General features: G+C 38.2%; 1 protein-coding gene across 5 annotated transcripts in view; it reads right to left on the reverse strand.

Moving 5' to 3' along the window:
* Positions 1–24773, reverse strand: part of LOC131432927 (pyruvate dehydrogenase (acetyl-transferring) kinase, mitochondrial) — a 90010-nt gene that overhangs the window by 38981 nt on the left and 26256 nt on the right. The window contains exon 1 of one of the 5 annotated variants that reach the window (XM_058599528.1): positions 22424–22539. The exons of the other annotated variants lie outside the window; for them this stretch is intronic. The gene's annotated coding sequence lies outside the window, so the exon portion shown is untranslated. Of the gene's footprint in view, positions 1–22423; positions 22540–24773 lie in introns of those variants that run through there. 5 annotated transcript variants of the gene reach the window in all.

Genomic DNA, 24773 nt, shown 5'->3' on the forward strand with positions numbered 1-24773 from the left:
CTCTCAATGCATGAACCGCGAGAGAATTTTGCTACATTTCTTCGCTCCACTTCATACTCTGAGTATTTCACGCCCTTAAAAAAAAATTACAGTCTGATAATGATCGTTGCTGTGTGGAATTTCCAAGAGAGAATCGCAAGTTGCCAATTATCGCAGAAAAACGAATCGATGATTCAACTTGATGGTTCTCATACTAGGTAGCAATATTTCAAAACCCTTGTGTGGAGCATTCACAGACATTTTCATAGACACAACTTATACAAAGTTATATGCACATAGTTAGAATAAGCGGCAATAGTAAAATGATTTCTTGTATGTTACAGAGTGCAGTAAGCAAGACCGGAGGGAAACAATTAAAAGCAATTTATTTCTGAACTGTTCTGATCGGTGGTTAGGTTTGTACTGATGAAAAGTTTTGTCGTGAATACGACTTACTTTACTATGGGGTGCCTTTTCAAAATTAGCCATATGGAAGAATGGGCAGAACTTAATCGTGAATATCTCGACTTGTATTAAAGGCAGCAACATAATTCTTTCACCATTTCTTCAAAAATATGATCAGGAATTTAGGATAATATTTTGAACAGTGTGAGATAACCACAAACAACTCAAATATTAAGTTTTCTCAAATTTTTAAAACAACGCGGAAAACTCTTTACTTTTGCTTGGCTTTTTCGCGCAAGGACGACGATTTTGAGGTAGTCAGACACATACCTTCAACTGACTGCGTATAAAAGGGGAACCGTGGTCGAAATTCGATCATTTCTTCTTGTGCGTTGGATGCAAGCAGACGTCGTGGGACCAGCAGCTTCGGAGAGTGCACCTTCTGCGTGGTTAAAAACCTCAAACGGTCAGGTCGCAACTCTCATTTGGACTTAAGTCGTCAGGTGGAGCAGTCGGCAATGAAAGCAGACTTTTTGCGTGGTATAAAGCCTCACACGCTTAGGTCGTGCTTTCATTTGGACTTCAATCGTCGGGAGCAGCGGTCGTCAATAATGAGAGCAGACCTTTAGCGTGGTGCCAAACCTCAAACGCTCAGGTCGTTGAACTTCAGTCGTCAGGTGGAGCAGTCGTCAATGAAAGCAGAACTTCTGTTCTAGTTCTAAATTTAGTTCTTGAACTCAGGTCCAATTCGTTATTCTACAATTCTGTTCGGTTCTTTTTAGAACCATAATAATACTCTCAAAGAATTATGCGAAATTTTGCTTTACTGTACTCTATACGGCCCATTTTTATTATAAAGAACTATCTAGTTATTTCATTATATTTAATTGCGTTTCAGAATGATTAATGTAACTAATCTGTAATTTAGTCTAGGCGCGTCGTTTGAAATTCAAGTAGTGAAAAAGGGGAAAGTTCCACAATTCACACAATCGATCAACTACCAATTCGAATTCGGAAGTATAAAGAAAGTGTGTCAGTTTTATTCGTATTCACGACATCCAGTTATGTCTCTGACATTACACACCCGTACTTTTTTTTTCTTCTATAACAGCTACGGTTGTTATAGCTGTTACTGTTGACGACAGTTGGAGTCGTAGTAACTTGTCAGCTACTGCGTTAACACCCCCTCTCAATCCGACAATCCGAGATGAGACCTAAGTTTTCGAAACTGAGTGGCTTCTAGTGGTTTCGTGAAAAGATCCGCTAACTGGTCCCGTGTTCCAATTGGCTTGATATTCAGTTTTCCATTTGCAACTAGATCCCGGATGAAGTGGTGCTTTACATCTATATGCTTGGTTCTTTTATTTTCCAAGTTTTTCGCCATACACACGCATCCTTGATTATCTTCATAGATCGTTACAGCATCGTCACGAACTACCTGAAGATCCTTCAAAATACCAGTTATCCACACAGACTCTGCTGTTGCAGCACTAAGAGCAACATACTCGGCTTCACTTGACGACAATGACACCGTGGATTGCTTCTTGCTACTCCATGATACAGTACATCCAAAAACTTTGAAAATGTATCCACTGATCGATTTTCGGTCCTCGAGATCAGCAGCCCAATCCGCATCTGCATACCCGACTAAAGCTTCAGACTCGTTGTTCTTTTTATATACGAGACACATTTTTGTACTTCCACACAAATATCTCAATACTCGTTTCAATGCACCGATGACACAAAGCATGATGTACATCAGGCTTCCAAGGTAAGGTTCGCCCGCACTTTCACCACCACGAGACAATTGAAGTCCTTTTTCCATAGGAGTCTTGGTCGGATTGCAATTGTTCATGCCAAAACGATTAAGCACCTTCACGATACTGGATTTTTGTGAGAGCTTCAGGATACCTTCACTGTGATTATACTCAATCGTTATCCCGAGAAAATGGCGCATTTTTCCACAATCGGTCATAGCGAATACAGACGCAAGCTGCACCTTCAGCTTGTTAATCGACTCTAAGTTTCCTCCAGCTATGATTAGATCATCGACGTACAGGACAACATAAAGCTCGTCAGCTTCACGAATTCTAATGTACAGACAGTAGTCGTGCATTGATCGAACGAATCCCGTTCCTGGTGGAGCTTTGACTCCGTCTGGAACCGAGATGTAAATCGTCTCTTTCAGCTCGCCATGGAGAAAAGCCGTCTTCACATCCATTTGATGAAAGTAGAAGCCTTTGTGTACACCAACCGCAAGTACGATCCTGATCGTTGCAAGTTTGGCTACTGGTGCATACGTTTCCTCGAAATCCAATCCTGGTTTCTGCTGAAATCCCTTGGCGACAAGTCTCGCCTTGTATTTCAATATCCTTCCAGTCTCGTCCTTCTTTAGCCGGAACACCCACTTGGTTTTTAGTGGATTTACATTAACAGGACATTGAACCAATTTCCATACTTGATTGGTCTCCATTGATTTCAGTTCGTCACGCACAGCCTCCAGCCACTGTTCTTGATCATCACGAGCGTAAATTTGCTGATAGCTTTCAGGAACATCTACGACAGAGGAGTTTACGGCAGAAGTTGCTCGGTAACTAGTAAAAAAATCAAGCAACTTACCAGGTAGCCTGCGCTCCCGTTCGCTATGCCTTGACGATGAGTCCATGTTAATCTCGTGTCTTTCTGATTGCGAAGGGAGCGCGCGGGCAGCTGAAGATTCAATTGATTCATCCTCTTGATCACTGACTTCTTCGTTAACTTGCTCTTCTTCTAGATCATCTGATACTGGTTCAGCATCCCCCTCTTGCTCGAGTGGCGGTAATACTACTAATGGTTTTTCGTCTTCTTTGGACTCAGCTGAGTACGGAAAACAGTCTTCGTCGAAACGAACATCTCGAGCAATTACCATCTTTTTGGTTTCCTTGTTCCAAAGGCGGTATCCGTTAGGAGCGTAGCCGATCATTACCATGCTTTGACTCTTGGCATCCAACTTTTTGCGAAGCTGCGATGGAATCCATGCATAAGCCTTACATCCAAACACACGAAGCTTTGCTAGATCTGGTTTGGAACCTATCCAGCTTTCAGCTGGCGTAACACTTTCAGAGAAAGGACTGCGATTGATCAGGAACACTGCGGTTAAGGCAGCTTCATTCCACATCGACTTCGGCATTGACGCATCAATCAACATAGTCCTTACTTTTTCAACAAGCGTTCTGTTGAACCGCTCAGCCACACCATTCTGTTGGGGTGTATAAGCCACTGTAGTTTCTACTTGGATACCTTTTTCTTTGTAGAATGATTTTTGCGCCGTAGAGCCATACTCTCGACCTTGATCTACGGTTAGTTTCGAGATCCGCATACCGAACTTAGCGGTCACCAGCGCTTCATATTCTCGAAATTTCTCAAAGACCTCCGACTTCCGCTTCATGAGATAAATCATTGCAAAATGTGTCTTGTCATCGATGAATGACACGAAGTATCTTGAGCCATCCCAGGCAGAGGGATCAATCGGGCCGCACACATCAGAATGGATACGTTCCAAAATTCGCTTTGCTCTATCACGTGATCCATTGAAATGGTCCCGATAATGCTTACCTTGAGCGCAAGCATCGCAGAACTGAAGTTTCCCAGGTTTGAAATTTACACCAGTTGCTAGCTCTTTCCGATCCATTGAAATGATCCCGACATGCTCTATCACGTGATCCATTGAAATGATCCCGACAATGCTTACCTTGAGCGCAAGCATCGCAGAACTGAAGTTTCCCAGGTTTGAAATTTACACCAGTTGCTAGCTCTTTCCGAACGATCGTAGCCATACCACTTTGACTGAGATGTCCCAAGCGTCGGTGCCAAAGCTCATTACGATCAACTTGACAAATGTTCGCAGCAGCTACCATTACCTTGATGTCGAGCTCGTAAAGATTTCCTTTCTTCGGGGCAGTGGCGACAACATTACCATCTTTTTTCAATACCGCTTTATTCTTCAGGAACAGTACTTCCATACCAACGTTCGCGAGCTTTTGTTGCTGTCGGTTATCTCGTAGATTCGGTACATACAGCACCTTCCGAACGTTGAGATGTATGCCTTGGTTACTTAAACCATTTATTTCACCTTCTTCCCTTGCAACTAGATTCTGCCCATCCTTCGCAACATTTATCACCACGGGAGTCGTCAAGGTTTCAACCTTATCAAAGAAACTCTTCACGTTCACTAAATGATCACTCGCTCTCGAATCCAGTTTGAAGCGGATAGTCTTTTCACTCGGTTACGTAGCTACGTCGCGACTCACCATAAAACTGACAGCCTTTTCTTCTGTGACTGCATGTGCTTCTCTCTGCTTACAGTCCTTGTTCATGTGACCAAGTTTTCCACATTAATGGCATTTTCCCTTGAACTTGATAACATACTTCTTTTGCTGGTTACCTGCAAACGCTGCTGGTCTTGCTTCAGAAGTTTCATCCATGCGATCGGTACGCTTTTGCTCTTCCGCTAACAGTCTTTGCTTGACAAAATCCAGGTTCAAATCTTCTTCCCTGATATTTTCAAGTGCCGTAACCAACGGATCATACGTATCCGGTAAACTCAGAAACAACTGAGAGACGAGATCTCCATCGGATAAAACCGCACCAGCCGTTCTCAGTTGTCTTACCAAATCTTCGAACATCAGAAAGTGTGACCGCATTGAGGTCCCCTCCTCCATACGCAAACGACCCAGTCGCTTCCTTAGGAGAGTTTGACTCGCCACCGACTTCTTGGCATAAACTTCGCCCAAGCTCGTCCACATATCCTTTGCGCTTTGTTTGTTCCATACCACTTCCAGAACTTCATCAGCCAGGAATCCAACGATTAAGCTTTTTGCCTTCCGGTCAGCTTCCTCGAACTTCTTCCTCTCCGCTTCCACAGATGGAACATCGGTTGTCAAGGCCTTCAGCACGTCCACTGAATCCAGAAACAACTTGACGCGGAAACTCCAATTTTCGAATCCTGGTCCACCGGAATATTGTGGAATTCCGTGAATTTGCGGGGTGCCCATAACCTCTTGTATGTTACAGAGTGCAGTAAGCAAGACCGGAGGGAAACAATTAAAAGCAGTTTATTTCTTAACTGTTCTGATCGGTGGTTAGGTTTGTACTGATGAAAAGTTTTTCTTCTCTAACAGCTACGGTTGTTATAGCTGTTACTGTTGACGACAGTTGGGGTCGTAGTAACTTGTCAGCTACTGCGTTAACATGATTCTATCGCAATTATCCACTGCCCATACAGAATCGGATCGCGAAACGAGAATAAGCGAGCGTTTGTTGCTTCAGAGAGGATCCCCACAGCAGCGTGCTAACCTTTGATTCTCAGAAATGTCATCGAGAGAAATTCGCGCTCGCACTGGTGTCGATTCTATGTTAAATGAGCCATGACAGGTTTTTGATGTTGCGATGATTTCAGTTTCTCTTTGATGGCACTGATTCAATCGTTGAAGAGTTGCCAGTGAATGTTCTTTGATACGATAAAAGCCATCCTTGGTTCTAACTGTTTCTAAGAGTTTTTCCTTACAGTTAATTCATGCTAATAAAATGACCACTAAATTTAAACTGAGCTCAAAATAGCTTTTTTGTGTGCTTTTTTTTAAATCAGCGATCTTGGTTTTACCGGCCCCCTGGAGTACTATAATAACACTATAAACTTATATCTATCATCAGTCTTGACAATACTATATATCAGGTGTACAACTTTGCTTCCGCCGTTTTCCGATACGTGGCTGTACCGACTGAGGCTGGTTAAAATACATAGATGATAATGCCTTTAAAGTGAGTGTGTATAGTGCCTAACGAATTGTCATCGCCGTTTCAGTGATAGTTGTTCTTGTTTTCGTATTATTCACGCTCGAAAATGTCTTTTTTTATGTGCCCAATTCTCGCCATTTGCGGGAAGTTTTACTTTTCTGTTACAATTCGAAAAAAATGCAACTGAAGTGCATCGAATGCTTTCAGAAACTTACGGTGATGCTGCTCTGAGTAAAAGAACGTGTCGGGAGTGGTTTCAACGTTTTAAAAATGGCGATTTCGATGTCGAAGACAAACATGATGGTGGAAGAGAAAAAACATTCAAAGATGAATAACAATTTACTACGAGCTCTTAAAACCGGGTGAAACCATCACAGGAGATCGCTACCGAACGCAACTGATGCGCCTTAGTCACGCGCTAAAAGAAAAGCGGCCACAGTATCAAGAGCGACATGACAAAGTCATCCTCCAACACGACAATGTTCGGCCTCACGTCGCAAAAGTGGTCAAAAAGTACCTGGAAACGCTGAAATGGGAAGTCTTGCCCCACCCGCCGTATTCCCCAGATGTCGCACCTTCTGACTTCCACCTATTCCGTTCGATGGCACACGGCCTGGCAGATCAACATTTTCAATCCATCGCAGAATGGATTGCTTCATGGATAGCGCCAAAAAAGGACTCCTTTTTTCGAGCCGGGATCCGAAAATTTCCGGAAAGATGGGAGAAAGTTGTCGCTAGCGACAGACAATACTTTGAATAATACATCTGTGAGCACTTTTTCGCAATAAAGCTTTAAATTTTGGAAAAAAACGGCGGAAGCAAAGTTGTACACCTAATACTATTTTGTTTTGATGTTTTAAAGTAGCTGTGGTAGTTAAATGATATTTTTATTTGGCTCTAGATGAATATTATTCACTATTTGTGATAGACGACATTTTCTTAGGAATGCATAGTGACCGCAGTCCCTTGATTCAGTTCTACACTGGACCCTTGATAAGATTTGCTTTTATGAGCTTTTATTTTAAATCAACACACAGACGTTCCTAGGCTATGGTGCACACTTGGTCACTGTTTTTTATGCTGATTTAAACAGATTTTATAGAATTTGTTGCTATATACACACATACATACATACATACAGGGATTTTTGTGGAAGCACACGAGGATACGCAGTGCCCCTAACGAAAATTTGGCATTTTTAAGCTTATCATACTTATCAATTCGTAAATGATTTTGTTCATCAACTAACCAGACCAACAAATCGAAACAATGTTGATATCAATCTTTATGATAACGTCTATGTTTTTGTGTCATCAACCATATGGAAGTTGGGATATTTAACACATAAATTTGGAAGCTGCTTTAAAATTTGTTACGTATATTGTAAACAAAAGTTACTATTTTATAGCAATAAAACCTGAAAAAAAGTTCTGCTATCATATTTGACTGAAATATCATCACTCGAAAAACGTATCTGTATTATAACGTTTGATACACTTTCGTGAAAATAGTGACTGTGAGAGTGTAATGATGTGACATAGTGGAATTAAACGGCACAACAACAGTACTATTAGTGACAATATTATGTTTTTAGGGTATGAAACAAGAAATGATAACAATATTTTATCCATAAAACATTTCTATTATTTTCTTAATTAAATATTTCTATTCTAATCTAATTCCATTCTAATGAGTAGAGTCACTATGTTCTTTTGCAGACTACTCGACTCAATCAATGAATTGTGATTAAATCGAATACAATATCTTTGCTTCGGCTCTGTAAAGCAATATCGCAGAAAAAGTAAATCAGATGTGCAGGACATTCAATAGCTGCTCCAATGTTTTCGACTTTCATCTATTCCGAAAAATGATCAAACGATTGTTTCATTGCCACTTGTCAGATTAACTTTGGATCAGGATTTGTCTGTAACCGTTTGTATTTTTGTTCAACCTAGTGATGGTTGAACAAAAATACCAAAAGTTCTCCTAACACCGTTGGAAACTAATCAGATTCACTCGATTATACTAACCCTTTCGCTTCCCTTTTCATTTTATTCGTCTTCTTTATTTCTATTGGAAACTAATCAGATTAGCTTGCAAATACTAACCCGCTCGCACTTCCTTCTTTCCTCCGTCTTCCACCATCTTTTCGATTACTAATTAGATCTACTTGCCGATTCTAACCCCGTCTTTCTCTTCGTCTTCCACCATCTTTTCGATCACTAATTAGATCTACATGCCGATTCTAACCCCGTTGTTCGACCATGCTTACTTTCCACCCCCTCCACCTACCTTCATCATCCATTTACCTATCCCTTTTTCTCCGCCAGTTGAAGCAAGAACACTATTGCTGCCCTGTAGTGCTTGGTGTCATCAACTAGATATAGGGTTATAGGTTTAGTTTTAATTATTAGTTTTTATCGTTAGTATTAAGCCTTATTGTATCTGTTGGATCATTGTAAACTGTTGATACGAAAGATGAGAAGGTTTTATGCCTGCTGGAGAGAGAGATTGCCAAATTTCATCTCCATCGGGCTTTTCCCTGCTCCCAAAAAATAAACAAAATAAACAAAATAAACGAATGATGTAATAAATGTTTATAGTGGCAGCACTGTAATTAAAATCAGCATCAAGCCGTTTTTCTTTTCAGTGAATTAAAGTGTAAACTCGTAAGTGTGTTTAGTTTTACGAGAAGAATGAACTGTTGTGTTCCACACTGTGGTCGTACTAAGCATTTCTATCTAAACTTAACTTTTCCGGTTTCCAAAAGATCCGTTAATACGTCAACAATGGATTCGATTTTGCGTTCAACATGAGATATTTCGTGTTTTGCCATCAAAGCTCAATTAATTGTTTTTAAGTGTTGATATATAATAAAAATGCATTCATCGAAACATTTTTATGTTTATTGCAGATCAAAAACCGAGGCTAAAAATTTAAATTAAATAAATATTTTTTCCTTAGCATAAAGTTATAAAAAAATTGTAAATATGGCTACACTGCCGATACGTTGGTATTTATCCCACAGGGCCAAAATGACGAGAAGGATGATCCGGAAGGAAGAATAAGAAGCCAGTTGTCGAGGGGTTCGATGACAGCGATCTTTGGCAGAATCACGTTAGTGTTTTAGTGAAGAAACGCGGAGCAGGAGACTCTGCACGCGCGTACAGGCCGATAAGCTTATTCAACTATGATTGCAAAATTCTCGCTCGGATTCAGAAATAGCGCCGCGAATATATACACTGAGCAAAATACCATAGTAACCGTAGCCTGTTTTCCATTGTCATTTCAACTATACGCTTAAATAGTAGCAACAATCATGATATATGACTATTCATAATCTGTATTGTTTAAATTACTAGACAACAAAGACTACGACTTGACTAAACTATTTGTATTTATGACTTTTCTGGCATGGTCATCCTGACAATGGTAGTCATCTCAAATATAAGAACAAATAGTTAAAATCACAATTTATAGTAAGGTGAAATTGCTCTCGAGCCTTGATATATATGAGGAGCTAAAAAGTTATTGCTACCATGTAAATATGTCCACAGTATAATAATGTTACCATAAATAGATACATGGTTTAAAAGAAATTATAAAGTTTGAAAACACTATTCATGTAGTCCATATCAACAGAATGTATGTAGTAAGCACATTATCGTATCGTTTTTAACCGACTATGTTTTTCATTTGTGCTGACTATACAAATTGTCAATAAACGGATGTACTCTGTTATTGTCACATAAAGTTACAATACAGCAGACAATTTCGTAACACATCAGTGATTGATTTGAAAAAAATGTATATTGTGACTTATATTGTGCAATTTGGAAGGTCTTGCAAGTGAGTAAATTTTGTAGCCTTACTAGTTTCCGTCGTTGAAATTAAATTTTTCAACAATTTTACCGGTAACGGTTGTTTTCTAGTGAAATCGACGTCCTGTATAATTTTTATTATTCGTTATCGGTCGCTGTAGAAACAACATCAAGCGATTGATGAAAACGACGAACATCATCCGATTCCCGGATTCAAATCGCTCGAATCCGACGGAAAAAATAACAATATATGGCAGGTGGGTGTTGAGGTTTGCATATAGACTTGGCTATTAATTTCTTCCATGCTGCCCATTCCTGCTTCAGGAAAAACTTCACCGAACTGAGCCTGGGATCAACAATTGCAACCAAGCAATGCTGCTCCGTGTCTACGTTGATAGTCAACCAGGCACATCATCATTTGATTTGATGCAAAAATAAAATAGAATTCAATGAAACTGTTTTGTTGTTCTTGTTCTAGAATTCAAATTCATAAAACTTTTTAACATTAGCTCATGTTTTGCTGATCTTCAGCATTGTTGAATCAACCACTGCCTTTAGTTTCGAAATAACTAGAAGTGAGATGTCAAAAATACCATGGCTCTGGTTATAGCGAAAACTACAATGTAAATAAAGATTCGGTCATGGTTAGCCTAACCATCTCAATTGTATTAGTTATTCATACAATATACTGTTCAATATTCTAGAACCGATATCATTTATAGTAAACATGAACTTAACAATTGTTGAAATCATCTGATTTAATAGTCGGCTGAAAACCACTATACTCGCATGGTCACGTTGGCCCTCTATATAGTAACTGTTACCATAATATTTTTCTGAGTGTACTTTAATCTCATAGTGTGATATCAAATTCGCAAAAATGCACTAACTCTAAAAGAAATATATTTCAGGCCACACTGGCTCTGAAGAATAAAATTTCTCAGCTAATAACTAGCAAACGAAGAGACTAGTTGTTATCGTTTGGTCTCGATCACGCATTCGATAGAGTGAATCACGATTTTTTGTTTCGTATCATGCATTCATTGGATTTCAACACGGCTCTGGTAGAGTTACTTAGTCGTAAAGCTTCAGCATCTACATCAAGATTACTATTATAGGGACATCTCTCCGCCCCCTTCTCCACCCAACGATCGGTGAGCAGGGCTACCCTCTATCGATGTTATTGTTCACCATACAACTTAATCCACTACTGGGGAGGTGGAGAATGGCGCAGACGCATGAATCATGAGCTGTATCAAGTAACAAAGATGCGGACATTGGAAGGCTAATAAAACACGACAGACTACAGTGGGCTGGAATTGTAGCAAAATGCCGGAAGAGAGAATGGCCTACGTGATGCTCAGCAGAGAACCTGGAAGAGGTCGTCGACTGCGGGATAGACGTCGCACTCGCTGGCTGTGCGCAATCGAAGAGGATACACGTAGCGACTAGAGATTGGCGGCTACAGATCGAGTATCCTGGAAAGCTATAATTCGTTCGGTCATGTTCCGAAGACGGGATGTGCACCATTAAAATAAGTAAAGTAATGTGGAGGCTAGAACAAGTGTGCGGAACCGACCGTCGCATATGCAGACGACATTACCGTCGTTGCCAGCAGTGCGAACCAATTGGATGAAATAAGGATTTTATTTAGGCGATTTGAGTGTGTGGCAGGCGCCCGTCTAAATGAAGCCAAAATAATAGCGATTGGCGTAGGTCATACGCCAAATCCAATAACACTACCATGGATTCGCACGAAAAATTGTGTCAAAGTACTTGGTGTAACATTCTCTAACTCTCTGCGACAAATGGTGTCGCTAAACTGGGATAATATCGTATTAAAGTTTTCTCGCACTCCTTGTGCAGTTTAGCCATGCATCAAAAGATAATATTGCTAAATACATTCATTTAATCGAAAATGTGGTACATGGCTTCAAACGTTCCCCCAACTACTGTACGCGTGGCTAAGTTGACTGTTCCGTGGCGCATGTGCGATAGTACTGATGCAGCAATTAACTTGCAGTATCGAACAATTGAAACTGCAACTACCAGCGATTAAATGCAAGGCTTTGTTAATGAATTGTCATCTTCTGAAAAATCGTTTATTTTTTTCTTTGTATTTTCTTATAGTAAAATATTTCAAGAATATTCCGTGAAATTTTCAAGCCTATCGAAACAAAACACAGCAAGTTATGAGCCTTGATCTTTGCTTATCTCATACTGCGAAGAAGTAAGAGCATGGCGGACAGGCCCAAGATTTCTGCTTTGATTGAGTTAAAAATTTGACAAAACATGAATGTTTCATTTTAACAAAATACAAAAGAAAAAATATGATTTTTTGAAAATGTTTGACCCTACGGGCACCCTAGAGTTGTTTCCTTCGATTTCATATACAAAAAACTTTGAACGCGATTTTCTCGAAAGCAGGTTTTGAAAGTCCGTGTCCATCGTCATTCAAAAAATACTGTTTTAAATCGTAGTTTTCACTTTGAACCACCAAAAATTTAAAAAAAATCAAACAGAAACTAGAAAAACTTTTACTCTAATTATGCTGCTTTGATTTGTTCACCTCTGATTAGTCTGCGCTGAGATACAGTAGACACAGCAAATCATGATTTTTCAGAAGCGTCCTCAAAATACCTCTTCTCCGACTTATTTCTCAATATTTTTCCACGAAAAAAAAACAAAATGTTGTTCGAATGATGCTTTTTATCATGCAAAACATTTGTTCGACGATAATTCTGAAAAAAATCGCAAAAATGATTTTGTTCATAAAAAAAAAAGAATTTAGAAAAGAACAATTCAGAAAATTGTTCAAAAACATAATCGTTGTTTGTAACTGTGAAAGCTCCTTCAAAAACATAATTTTCTAAATCGTCTTCAAAACTACACTAATCGGTAGTCATTATCAGTAGACGGCCTAACAAACCGATTCCGGTTATTTTTTCAAGAATCGAAGAAAATTATTTTAAAGAATACCATAGTAATATATATATATATATATATATATATATATATATATATATATATATATATATATATATATATATATATATATATATATATATATATATATATATATATATATATATATATATATATATATATATATATATATATATATATATATATATATATATATATATATATATATATATATATATATATATATATATATATATATATATATATATATATATATATATATATATATATATATATATATATATATATATATATATATATATATATATATATATATATATATATATATATATATATATATATATATATATATATATATATATGATAGTATGATCGCCGGTTTAAGTGACGGTATGATATTTTTTAAACTTTTCACCCTGTAATTCCTGAACCAGTAGTTGGATCCGGATGAAATTCAGGATTTCCGTAAAGGACTTCGTCCTTTCATTTGAGCCTAGGTTTGTAAAAATCGATCAAGCCATCTCCGAAAAAGTGAAAGAGTTCCCATCGGGCCTCTGTTCAAAAGTCGTCTTTCACCGTGATTGTATAACTTTTCTTCGTGAGATAGGCAGAAATGATTTTTGTTGTTATATCGATCATAACCTTGTGATCTATTTCCTGACCCTATGTGCGGGCTTAGAAATCGAATCCAGGTAGGTTCAACTGCGGACATTATCGTATAAACGAGAAGTCGATACAAAGTTTCGATAGCATTGGGGAACTTCTTTCAGCTGTCGTTGCTATTTATTCCTCCGTCAGCGTACGTACGGTTTTATATTTATCCTTCTTTAATGCTGCTTCTATTGGGGAATCGATCAAAGTTTGGATAAATCGGCATTCACTACTTGAACGCTCCTTTGTGACAAATCCTACCAGAAACTTTGAATACTAGAAGGTTTGATGGCATTTAATTCATTAAATCTTGTAATCATCTTTACTATCAACAATTTCTAACTTTTAATGGTTCTAATTTTACGAAAAGTCATGATTTACAAAAACAATAGTATAAAGTAACACTGGAAACCCTTATATCATTTTGTAAGGTTTTTAATAGCCTTTTCAACGAACCCCGTTTTCGGGAATGTGAGTTGATTCGTGTTACGTAATTACGAAGTTTCGCCGGTATATGGGCGACCTAAAACCACAACAGATAATTTTCATAAAAGACACTCGGCCAACTTGCCTCTTCGGTCAACTAGGCCCGGTGCCTCCTACTTCAAAAGGAATGTTACCTGCCTTTTCGTGGTTCTGTACATTAAAATAAAGAAAACGGAAATTTTTTTCCACCGCTTCGTAGGGTGCTCCTCTTTAGACGTCAATATATTTAAGAACTATTTTTAAATTTCGCCGAACGTCGGTATTGAGTGATGAACAAGTCAGTATAATTATAACAGATAGACGTTCTGCCCATCATGTGACTGCAGTTAGAGTCGGAACAGGGTTAGGAAAACAAAATTGGTCATTTTTATTTGGTTTTCGAATAAAAGCTGACAAAAAGAAAATCAGCATGCATTCATGGTTGCTTTACAGTACTTTTATTAAATCTCCGAAAATAAAAAATTAGATGATTATGTTTCTCCAGTACAACGAAATGCTAAAGACTCTAAAACAATATATGTAATCGAAGATAGATGATTATATTATGTAGGTGTTATTTTTGTATGTCCTGGTTTTGTGTTCTTCTATTGTACTCTCGTCAAACGTCAAACAATATTGTGTCACTGTGTTCTTTTGTATACCCTGTTTGCTCGTACTCTTGTAACCAGTTGTTATTAATTTACTTCTATTGTAAGTGCATTTTCTGTAGTTAAATTGTTGATCCTATTTTTCATTCATTCATTCGTTCATTCATACATTTCATTCATTCACTCACTCATTTAACCTATTCATTGCTTTTGATACGGAAAGAAGCGGAGGTTTTTGTGACCTTTTGATTAAGTGCTGTTGTAACGGTCAGTCCAAGATGGTATTTTTTGATCCAGTAGATCCAAATAAATAGCATTTGTTGTAGTATTTTTTTTTTACAAAGCTAATGCCTGTATAGGCCTGCAATCAGCTCCGAATGAGAGCGTTTTAATGCGAAGCCAATACAACAAAAAATAGCAAATTATATCAATTTTGTCTACATTTGCTGAATGTCATTGACTGTTCCGTCGCTTCGTCGAAGTCGTTGTCCAGTATTTTCCGATTGGTAAAAACTCAGGGCAATTTGACGGTTCCACTAGCTTGGGGCCAAAATCGATCTTTGTGGCAGCATACCACCCCAGAACCACCTTGGAGCAGTGGCAGCTGACCAAATCGTGCCAATAGACGACTTGGCCCATACGCTTGCAGATGAACGACAACACTCACTTCTTCAGACATTATTCGATGTAAACTTGTCATGTCATCGTCATGAACTTGAATCTTCTCGCAGTGGCGTACCGAGGTAATCTGGCTCCCGGGGTGATATAAGATTTGCTGCCCCCATCGTTGGCATAGTGAGCAAAAAATCTCCGAAGAGATTGCTTGGACGAGCAAAAAAAAGCTCCCAAGGATTGATTTGTCCCCCCCCCCCCTAAAAACGTTGCGCCCTGGGCGAATGCCTCCTTGCCCTCCAGTGGTTATGTCACTGTCTTCCCGGCATGTTCCAACGTAAAGTCGCGATGTAAAATTTTTGACCGAGAAGCTGCTTGAAATAGAGTTTGATGTTGTTGTTTCGTCATCGATCAAAGTACGGCCGTTGTGTTTCGTCAAAACTCGCCGAGCCTTGCACGCTTTGTGGTCACAGAATTCTGTTTCATGTGCTGGTTCGGATGTTTACTGTTATGGTTATTTACACTTGGTTTTGGTTATTTACACTAAAAACTGAACTAGTTGTTCTCTACAGAAGTGTAATCAAACCCATTGCCAGGGATTTTCCATTCCTGACACTATCATTTCATCTCTAAGAAAATAAAGCAAAATTCATTTTATAGTTGTTCGGGCCAAGAAAATTTCTTCGAATGAATACACTCAAAGCTGCAAGATAACATATCGGCTGAAAAGTTCGTATAATTTCTATGAGAGGGAGCCACTAGAATTAAATCTATACCATTTTCAGTTAGTACCAACCTTCAAAAGATACGTGTATAAATTTGACAGCTGTCTGATTATTAGTTTGTGAGATATTGCATTTTGAGTGAAGCTACTTTTGTTATTGTGAAAAAAATGGAAAAAAAGGAATTTCGTGTGTTGAAACACTACTTTTTGATGAAAAAAAGTGCCGCCGATACCAGAAAATGGCTTGATGAATGTTATCCAGACTCTGCACAGCAACAATTCGTAAGTGGTTTGCAAAATTTCGTACTGGTCATATGAGCACCGAAGACGATGAACGCAGTGGACGTCCAAAAGAGGCTGTTACCGATGAAAACGTGAAAAAAATCCACAAAATGATTTTCAATGACCGTAAAGTGAAGTTGATCGAGATAGCTAACACCCTAAAGATATTAAAGGAACGTGTTGGACATATTATTCTCGAATATTTGGATATGAGAAAGCTTTGTGCAAAATGGGTGCCGCGTGAGCTCACAATCGATCAAAAACAACAACGAATTGATGATTCTGAGCAGTGTTTGGAGCTGTTATATCGAAATAAAACCGATTTTTTCGTCGATATATAACAATGGACGAAACATGGCTCCATCACTTCACTCCGGAGTCCAATCGACAGTCAGCTGAGTGGAAGGTTATGGCGTCTGTATTTTGGGATTCGCATGGTATAATTTTCATCGACTACCTTGAAAAGGGAAAAACCTTCAACAGTGACTATTATGTAGCGTTATTAGAGCGTTTGAAAGACGAAATTTCAAAAAAACGGCCTCATTTAAAGAAGAAAAAAGTTTTGTTTCATCAAGACAATGCACCGTGTCACAAGTCGATGAAAAGCATGCTGAAATTGGACGAATTGGGCTTCGAATTGCTCCCTCATCCACCGTATTCTCCAGATTTGGCCCCCAGAGATTTTTCCTGTTCTCAGACCTCAAGAGAATGCTGCTGGTAAAAAATTTAGAAGCAATGAAGAGGTAATCGCTGAAACTGAGGCCTATTTTGAGGCAAAGGACAAATCGTACTACAAAAATGGTATCGAAAAGTTGGAAGATCGCTATAATCGCTGTATCGCCTCTGATGGCAATTATGTTGAATAATAAAAACGAATTTTGGCAAAAAAATGTGTGTTTCTATTAAACGATACGAACTTTTCAGCCGAACTGTTATTTATTTTAGTAACCGGAGTATTTGAGATTATAATGTTGCTTACAGTTATAGTTTTCTTATAGCGGGTTGGAATGTGAATCTCAACATGGCCAGCCTGTTCGGTGTTTCTATAATGCGAGTAAGCTTAGCAGCTATGCATTAAGGTTATTTACATCATACACATGAATAATTCATTTAACCGTTCTTTTAGCGCTCGTGTTATCTAAATGCAAATTCTGTCTCCTACAAATCCTAATATAATATAAAATTCGTGTCAGCCCTAATCGTTGAACTTTAAATGTGTAACTTACTCGGAATTTCATATAATTCACACAATAATTTCAAAGAATAAAAAAAGGACAATAATATTTGTAACGATTCTATACACTAAATATTTTAACACACAGATTCTATCGTTTATCGAAGATCATATACTCCAATTAAATATTTTTACTAGATATACTCCACTAATTAACAGGGTCTGAGTGGCCTACAAATTCGAACAGTTTTCAGTCCAATTAAGATTTTTTTCCCACTAGTATCATCGCATCGGATCAATCGATCGATATCAGCTATGGTAGATAATGCACGAATACGATTTTCCGGATAACATGACGCGATTAGTCAAAGCAACAATGGAGTATCTTGGACGTTCCCTTCGAATTTCGGAGAGGGAAACAGCAAGGTGGTGAACTCTCTTGTCTCTTGATTTATTCGGATGGTGTGATTCGAAGAGCGAAGGTCGACACGACGAAGAACGGAATATTACCAATAGAAAAAATGTTAATCAAAATTTTGCTATATGCTACCATTTTCGAGATACACCGGTTTGAAAAACTCGGGAAAGGTTATTTTTGTAACAATTTTTGGATAGTATTTTGAATTTATAAAAAAAAATTTCTTATTATTTCATTTATTTATTTATCTATTTCTTTCCATCTGACCTGGATTGATCTCAATGGAGTTTTTGGTGAAGTGGGAAAAGCCCATTTGGAATTCATAAAATGCGCGTAAAAACCCATCATCTTTTAACCATTTCACATAATTACAATTCAAAAACATTAGCCTAACGAATAAAGGTACAAACATTGTCCAGTGCTAAAAAATAATTAAGTTCTACTCATAATCTATCTGAGTCTCTTAAGTCTATTCTTGAAAACAACACTAGATACACAAAAGTCAAAAAGGTTGTACACACTATTGAAAATATTGCACATTGCCCTAATCGGTTCGTTCTGACAGTATTCCGTTCTTCGTAAGTCGAGTCGCAAGAAATTCCGCGCTCTTAGCGTTCTTGGAGGGACATTAATACATATTTGCGAGAGAATCTCAGGAGCATCAATTTGTCCATTCAGCAATTTCGCTATAAATACTGCTCTTAGAATATTTCGTCGTTTATCTAGTGTGTCCATGTCGAGCAAACGACAGCGCTCAATGTATGGTGGAAGCTCTGACGGATTACGCCATGGCTGAGATCTAAGAGCAAATCGCAGAAATCGTGATTGTACTGCTTTAATTCTATTGATCCAAACACTGGCTTAATGACACCAAATATGCACTGCGGCTTCAAGGGTAGACCGTACTAACGCGTAATATAACGCTCGCAAGCAGTATGGATCAGTAAACTCTTTGGCGATCCTCATAATGAAACCTAAGTTTCTATTTGCCTGAGCGATATGCGAGTAGTGATGTCTGAAGGAGAGCTGAGAAACAAGAAGCACACCCAAATCTTTGAAAACAGTTACTTTTTCAAGTGTTTCCCAAGAAATAGTGTAGTTCCAGTCAATCGGGCTTTTCTTGCGTGTGAAAGAAATCACAGAGCATTTGGACACACTTATAGTTAAGAGGTTGAGATTGTACCATTCATAAAAATTGTTCAGGTGCTCCTGAAGTTCCATGCAATCAGCTGTCGATTGTACAACAAGAAACAGTTTCAAATCGTCTGCATACATAAGTCTGCTTCCTGGTGGAATGACAAAAGAAATGTCATTAAAAAATAATGAAAACAGCAATGGTCCGAGATTACTTCCTTGAGGAACACCTGATTCGTTAATGAAGTTTTGTGACTCGACATTTCCTAGCTTCACTGATAAAACTCGGTCTACGAGATATGTTTTAAGCCACTGAGAGAAACTAGACGATGCACCTAGACGCTCCAGTTTCGCAATCAAGAGCGTATCTACACGGTCAAACACGGTTTTCAGGTCGGTATATTTTGTATCTATCTGTGATCCAGTTTCAATGTTCTTAATACAAAGGGAACAAAATTGTGTCAAGTTAGTGATTATAGTCTTTGTTTCACGGAATAAAACGTTCCCCACTAAAATCTCCAACGGCGTTGATCGAGCACAGAGAGAAGTTATACCTCGGTAATTTGTAACATTTTGTTTGTGTCCTTTTTGATGATCGGGAACATGTACGATTTTTTCCAGCATGCAGGAAACTGTGACTGCGACAATGATTGGTTGAAAATTAATTTGAGGGGCGCACACAATGCTCTTGAATATCTTTTCAATACTATAGACGGAATTCCATCTGGCCCAGCTGATGTTGAGGATTTTAACTTACTTATTGCCGCCATAATATCCTCATCAGAAAATCGAATGTTTGCAATATTTATCACATTACATGGAACGTTTTGAAGGCATCGTTCCACCTGAGTTGAATTAGTCGAGTCTGTATTGAATACTCTCGAGAAATGTTGTGCGAATAAGTTGCAGGTGCCTCTTAGAGTGTTCGATGTTTCATTTTCAAGGAACATGCTGGAAGGAAGTCCGTTTTCTTTGCGTTTGTCATTAACAAAAGACCAAAATTGCTTCGGATTTCGTTTCAGATTGGATTGAGTTTTTTGTACGTGCTTAGAGTAGAGATAGCGGTTGTACGACCGATGATTGTTACTAGCTTGAGCAAAATCCCTCCTTGTTTTTAGGTTTCGTCGATTGGAATAGTGCCGTAGTGCAGCTGCTCGTAACCTTTTAAGCTCACGTAGGTTTCTATTGCCCCAAGGTGGCTTTGGACGAGTGCGGGAACATGTACTAAGAAAAGGTCCCGCAAAACACAGGAAAATTTGTCTACAGCTGTATCCACGTCAGCAACATTATCCAGTAGAGAATCCCAATCGATAACACACAGTGCATTATTGAGTCCGGAAAAGTCAGTCTTCGAAAAGTTGAACAGCGTATCTTCAGACACATCGTCAAACCGCACAAGCCGAGGACAAGTCAAAGTGACAGAAAGCGGAGGATGATTTGCGTCAACGGCTACTAAAGGCTCAATTGCTTCAGTAGTGATGCAGTTCCTTGAATTTTCCTCGTTTACGAAAAGCAGGTCTAGCGTACGGTTTCGCAAGTTAGTAACAGTGTTTTTTTGCACCATGTTCAGTAGCGACATTCCATCCAGCAAAGAAACGTTCGGCCTTGTCCAGGTTGATCCAGATGGATCAGGGAAAGCAGAATCGGAATAAGTTTCCATCCAAACTAAACCTGGTTGGTTATAGTCCCCAAACAGTAAATGCACTGTGCTAGGATCTATAGATTGAGCGATGTCAAGTGCGGAATCAATATGACTTTGAATAACTTCCACGTTATCGGCAGAATCGGGGGAATATATACCACACCTACACATATGTCAGTATTATGGCTGCGAATGTTTACCCAAAGCTGTTCAAGAGCATGATTCAGAACAGATTTACGTTTGGACGAAAGCCGGTTGGAGAAAGCAATAAGCACACCACCGCCGCGTTTTTTCCAGCATTTACTGGATCCCTATCGTTACGGTACATCAAGCCAAATAATTGAAGTGAATTAATTTCACTATTCAGCCACGTTTCAGTTAACACAATTACATCATATTCCACATCAGAAGCTGCAGTAAACAAATCGTCAATCTTCGTACGTAGCCCTCTAACATTCTAATAATACAATAAGATGTTTGATAAAACTGGCTGAGAGCGCGAACGAGAACAATTTGTGCTGGAATCAGGAAGGTAGTGAATGCTTGAACTGTACAAGGTACTATTGTACTTGCCGGCAGTGGCTGATTGGAAGACCTCATTTCCGCTCTCGAACTCAGGGCCGGGACGGCTGTCGAACGCTGGCTGCAGTGGCACGACTGGGGCGTGGGGGTCAGAGGCTTCCATTATACCAACTTCGGTGCGCCCCAGCTGCCGGAGGATTGATGACAACAAACTGGGACTAGAACACGATTCAGCGCGTGAAATACTGGAAACGAATGGATACGTGCCCAGGCTAGTGGTTTGGAAGCCCCCTTCTCCGCATTTGCCCTCAGGACCGGGACGGCTGTCGATCGCAGGCTGCAGTGGCACGACTGAGGCAGGAGAGTCAGAGGCTTCCATAGTATAATTTACGGTGCGTCCCAGTGTGCTGCATTCAGTCAATGCTGAGATATTCCTGGTGCGGGCGTTAGAGACGAACTCACCAAAGGTTTCCAAAATTTTTGGGTCGATTTTTCCTCAAATTGGCGAAAATATATTCCTTGCGGCCAAGTTGAAGGATCCAAAGCGATAGATTGCAATACAGGGTCAAGGCCAACTTTGAAAGACACAAAGGTCATGTTCCTAATATCAGAACCTTTTGCAACCAGTTTAACTACCACTGGGTCCTGGCTCAGCTCAAGGTTGGCTCGCACCATAGCAGAAATCTCGTCGTTGGTGACATCCGGTCGTATACGAGACAAATACAGCCAAAATTTGTCTGCTGGTCTACGATTCTTTTCGATCCAGCTATACACTCAGAAGCGTCCAAATCAGGCCCGCGATGCCTTTTGGCCGGACGACGATGCTCGATAGAAGGCCAGCGAAGATTTAATTGTGATGGTGTCGGTTTTGATAACGACTTGATTTCTTTTTGTAGAGCATTGATAGCTTCCGTAAGTGACACAAGTGGCGAATTTTCGTCTGCCGATTTGGTGATAGATCGGAGATGCGTTCTCAAACAATTTGGCACATTCATCACACATTCAAAATAGATTTTGCTGATGCTAAAGTACCCCAACAGAGTGTGGGAAACACTCGAGCATGCCAAATGGAACATGCATACACAACATCCGCGACAAGCAACGGAATCAATGCCAGTGATAATCTGACTGCAAAGTCCACAGATTTTTTCCATACTCATAATAAATGCAATAGAACGCCTTCAGTTAGGCTTTATATAAAGCACAGTGTTAAACGATATTGTTTGTTATCAAGACAACAACACGACGGCGGCAAACAGACTAACCGTAGGCACAACACAACTGAACCTGATTCACTGTGCGATCAGCAGTCAAATGTTAAGAATAACACTCCACACAGGCTCGGGCAGCAAATAGTCACTAACTGATAAAAACTTTAGTGAAGAACTAACGTGTAAACGGTTTAAAACCGCAAATAATACGGACTGCAAAAACACAAGCTCTATTTGAACAGTGATGCCAAAAAATAGTATCTTGTTCAATAATATCTACAATTTTCATACTAGCATTACAATTTGAAAATCGTCTAATCGTCTAATTTTGTCTACAAAAGCTGTAATAAATAAATGGTATTTTTGTGTTCCTTGAATAGTAATTGCTTTGGAATATTGTTAACTAAGATGTTGCTTTGTATCTTCATACTCTATTGTAAATGCAAAGAAAAAGAAAATTAGTGTTAGTGCATAGGAAAAGAAAATTAGTGTTAGTCCCTCTTTCGCTTTATAACCCAATTGAATAGTTCCTTTTGCATTTTTAATGGGATGTTCTCGTTACATAGCAAAACTTAACCTTGTAACCATGCGTTTTTTGTTCGTCCATGATGTTGTTAAAAAATGCCATTAAACAACTATCTCGTAGTTATTCTTATATTGGCAAAGACTGGGAAAGTTCTTTCTATTTTTATATTGTGATGCAACTCCGTCAAAAATGAAATAAATTTTGTTCGCATGTAACTGTTTCCTTATCGTATAAAACTAATCCTTTTTGGGATAAATAAATTAAGTATAGCATCGTGACGCGAATCTTGGAGAATAACTACAAAACTTAAATGATTGAGCATGTCGTTTCGCTTAAAGTGAACCGCAAATAGATGAATAATGGCTTGATGCGCATTCTAGTGATTACTTTGAACTTCATCTTGCAGTACAAAAAATCAGTTTTCTGAAAAATCAGATATAACTAAAAACTCTCCTTCCTGCAAGTTATTTTTTGTGCTTTTCAAAAAAGTGGACTGCTCTCTTTTAATTGAATCATGTGGTATCAATTTTTCTAACTTTTGAGCAAAATAGGAAACAAACTCTTCCTATTTTCCATTGTTTAAAAATAATTTCGTCAATATATTTTTCATCTATTTCTTCTAATAAACTTTTTTTCCAATGAGGTTGAATCAATGCAATTTGATGTAAAAACCCAACCTACTGTTACATTTTCACATGCTAAACTATTTGTATACACTTTCACTTTCATTGGATAAGCCATATATTTTAAACTATGGATGATGTGATTCACATTTTCGTGAATGGTACATACATACACGTTGTGACTTTCTAAGCCTGTTAATAGCCATGTCTCTATTGATGTTGTTGAAGTCGCTTCTAATGTTTCCCGACTGAGAACAACCATGTTGGAATTTGTTGACTCTATTGGTGTTTCTGTTGTTGTTTATTGGTTCTTAACTTTGAACATCCATGAAAACATATTTATCTTTACTACTCGATAAGTCATCGCTACTCGATAGAGCAGTTTGTTTGTTCAAGTCAAAACGACATGAAATGAAAATTTTAAAGTTTTTTTTAAGCCTACAAATTCAACAAATCCTAGTTCAACTAATTTGGCAATATCACTTTCCGTGAGATTTCGACAATTTTTGGAACACTTTTTAGAAAACACGTTTACGCAATGCAGAAGAAGCTATTCATTTTGTACTACATTCTTCAATTTGAGCTGTTTTCACTTATCTCTTGCCTATCACTTGTTCCTCACTAGCTTGTTTATTCGCAGTACCAGATTGTTTTATTTACATGGGTAAGGGCACCTGCCACAACCAACAGGTACATTTTTGTAAGTTTGGGAAAAATATAACAACAGGTTTACCATAAGAAAATAATAGGTATATTTATATCAGAAAACAGGGAAACATATTTTCTGATTTTTTTACAAAAAATATTTATTGCCTTTTATGCATTCTAATATTAGGAAAAAAAAATTAATGGCTTTTGCTTAACAATTTATCTACTGTTTCAAGAAAATTTGCATCTATGTTAACAAGATTCAAAGATCATTTAAAATCGTCACAAATATTTTTTTTTTTCAAAACCGTTGTATCTCGAGAACGGTAGAATGTAGAAAAAATTGATTAACATATTTTTTTTAACTTAGCGTTCTTCTGCTACAGCATATCAAAATATAAAAAAAATCAAAAATACATATTTTGAGATATTTGTATTTTAAGTGCATTTTTTTAAATTAAAATCAACAATAAAGTTTTTCAACAGTACTAAATATTTTTACATATAATTACCTAAAATTAAATTTTTATAAAACCAATGCACTGAAGAAGGATGTAAATAGCATTCCGAAATACGTATTTGTATTATAACGTTTGATACACTTTCG

Source organism: Malaya genurostris, chromosome 2, assembly GCF_030247185.1.
Source record: "Malaya genurostris strain Urasoe2022 chromosome 2, Malgen_1.1, whole genome shotgun sequence".
NCBI lineage: Eukaryota > Metazoa > Arthropoda > Insecta > Diptera > Culicidae > Malaya > Malaya genurostris.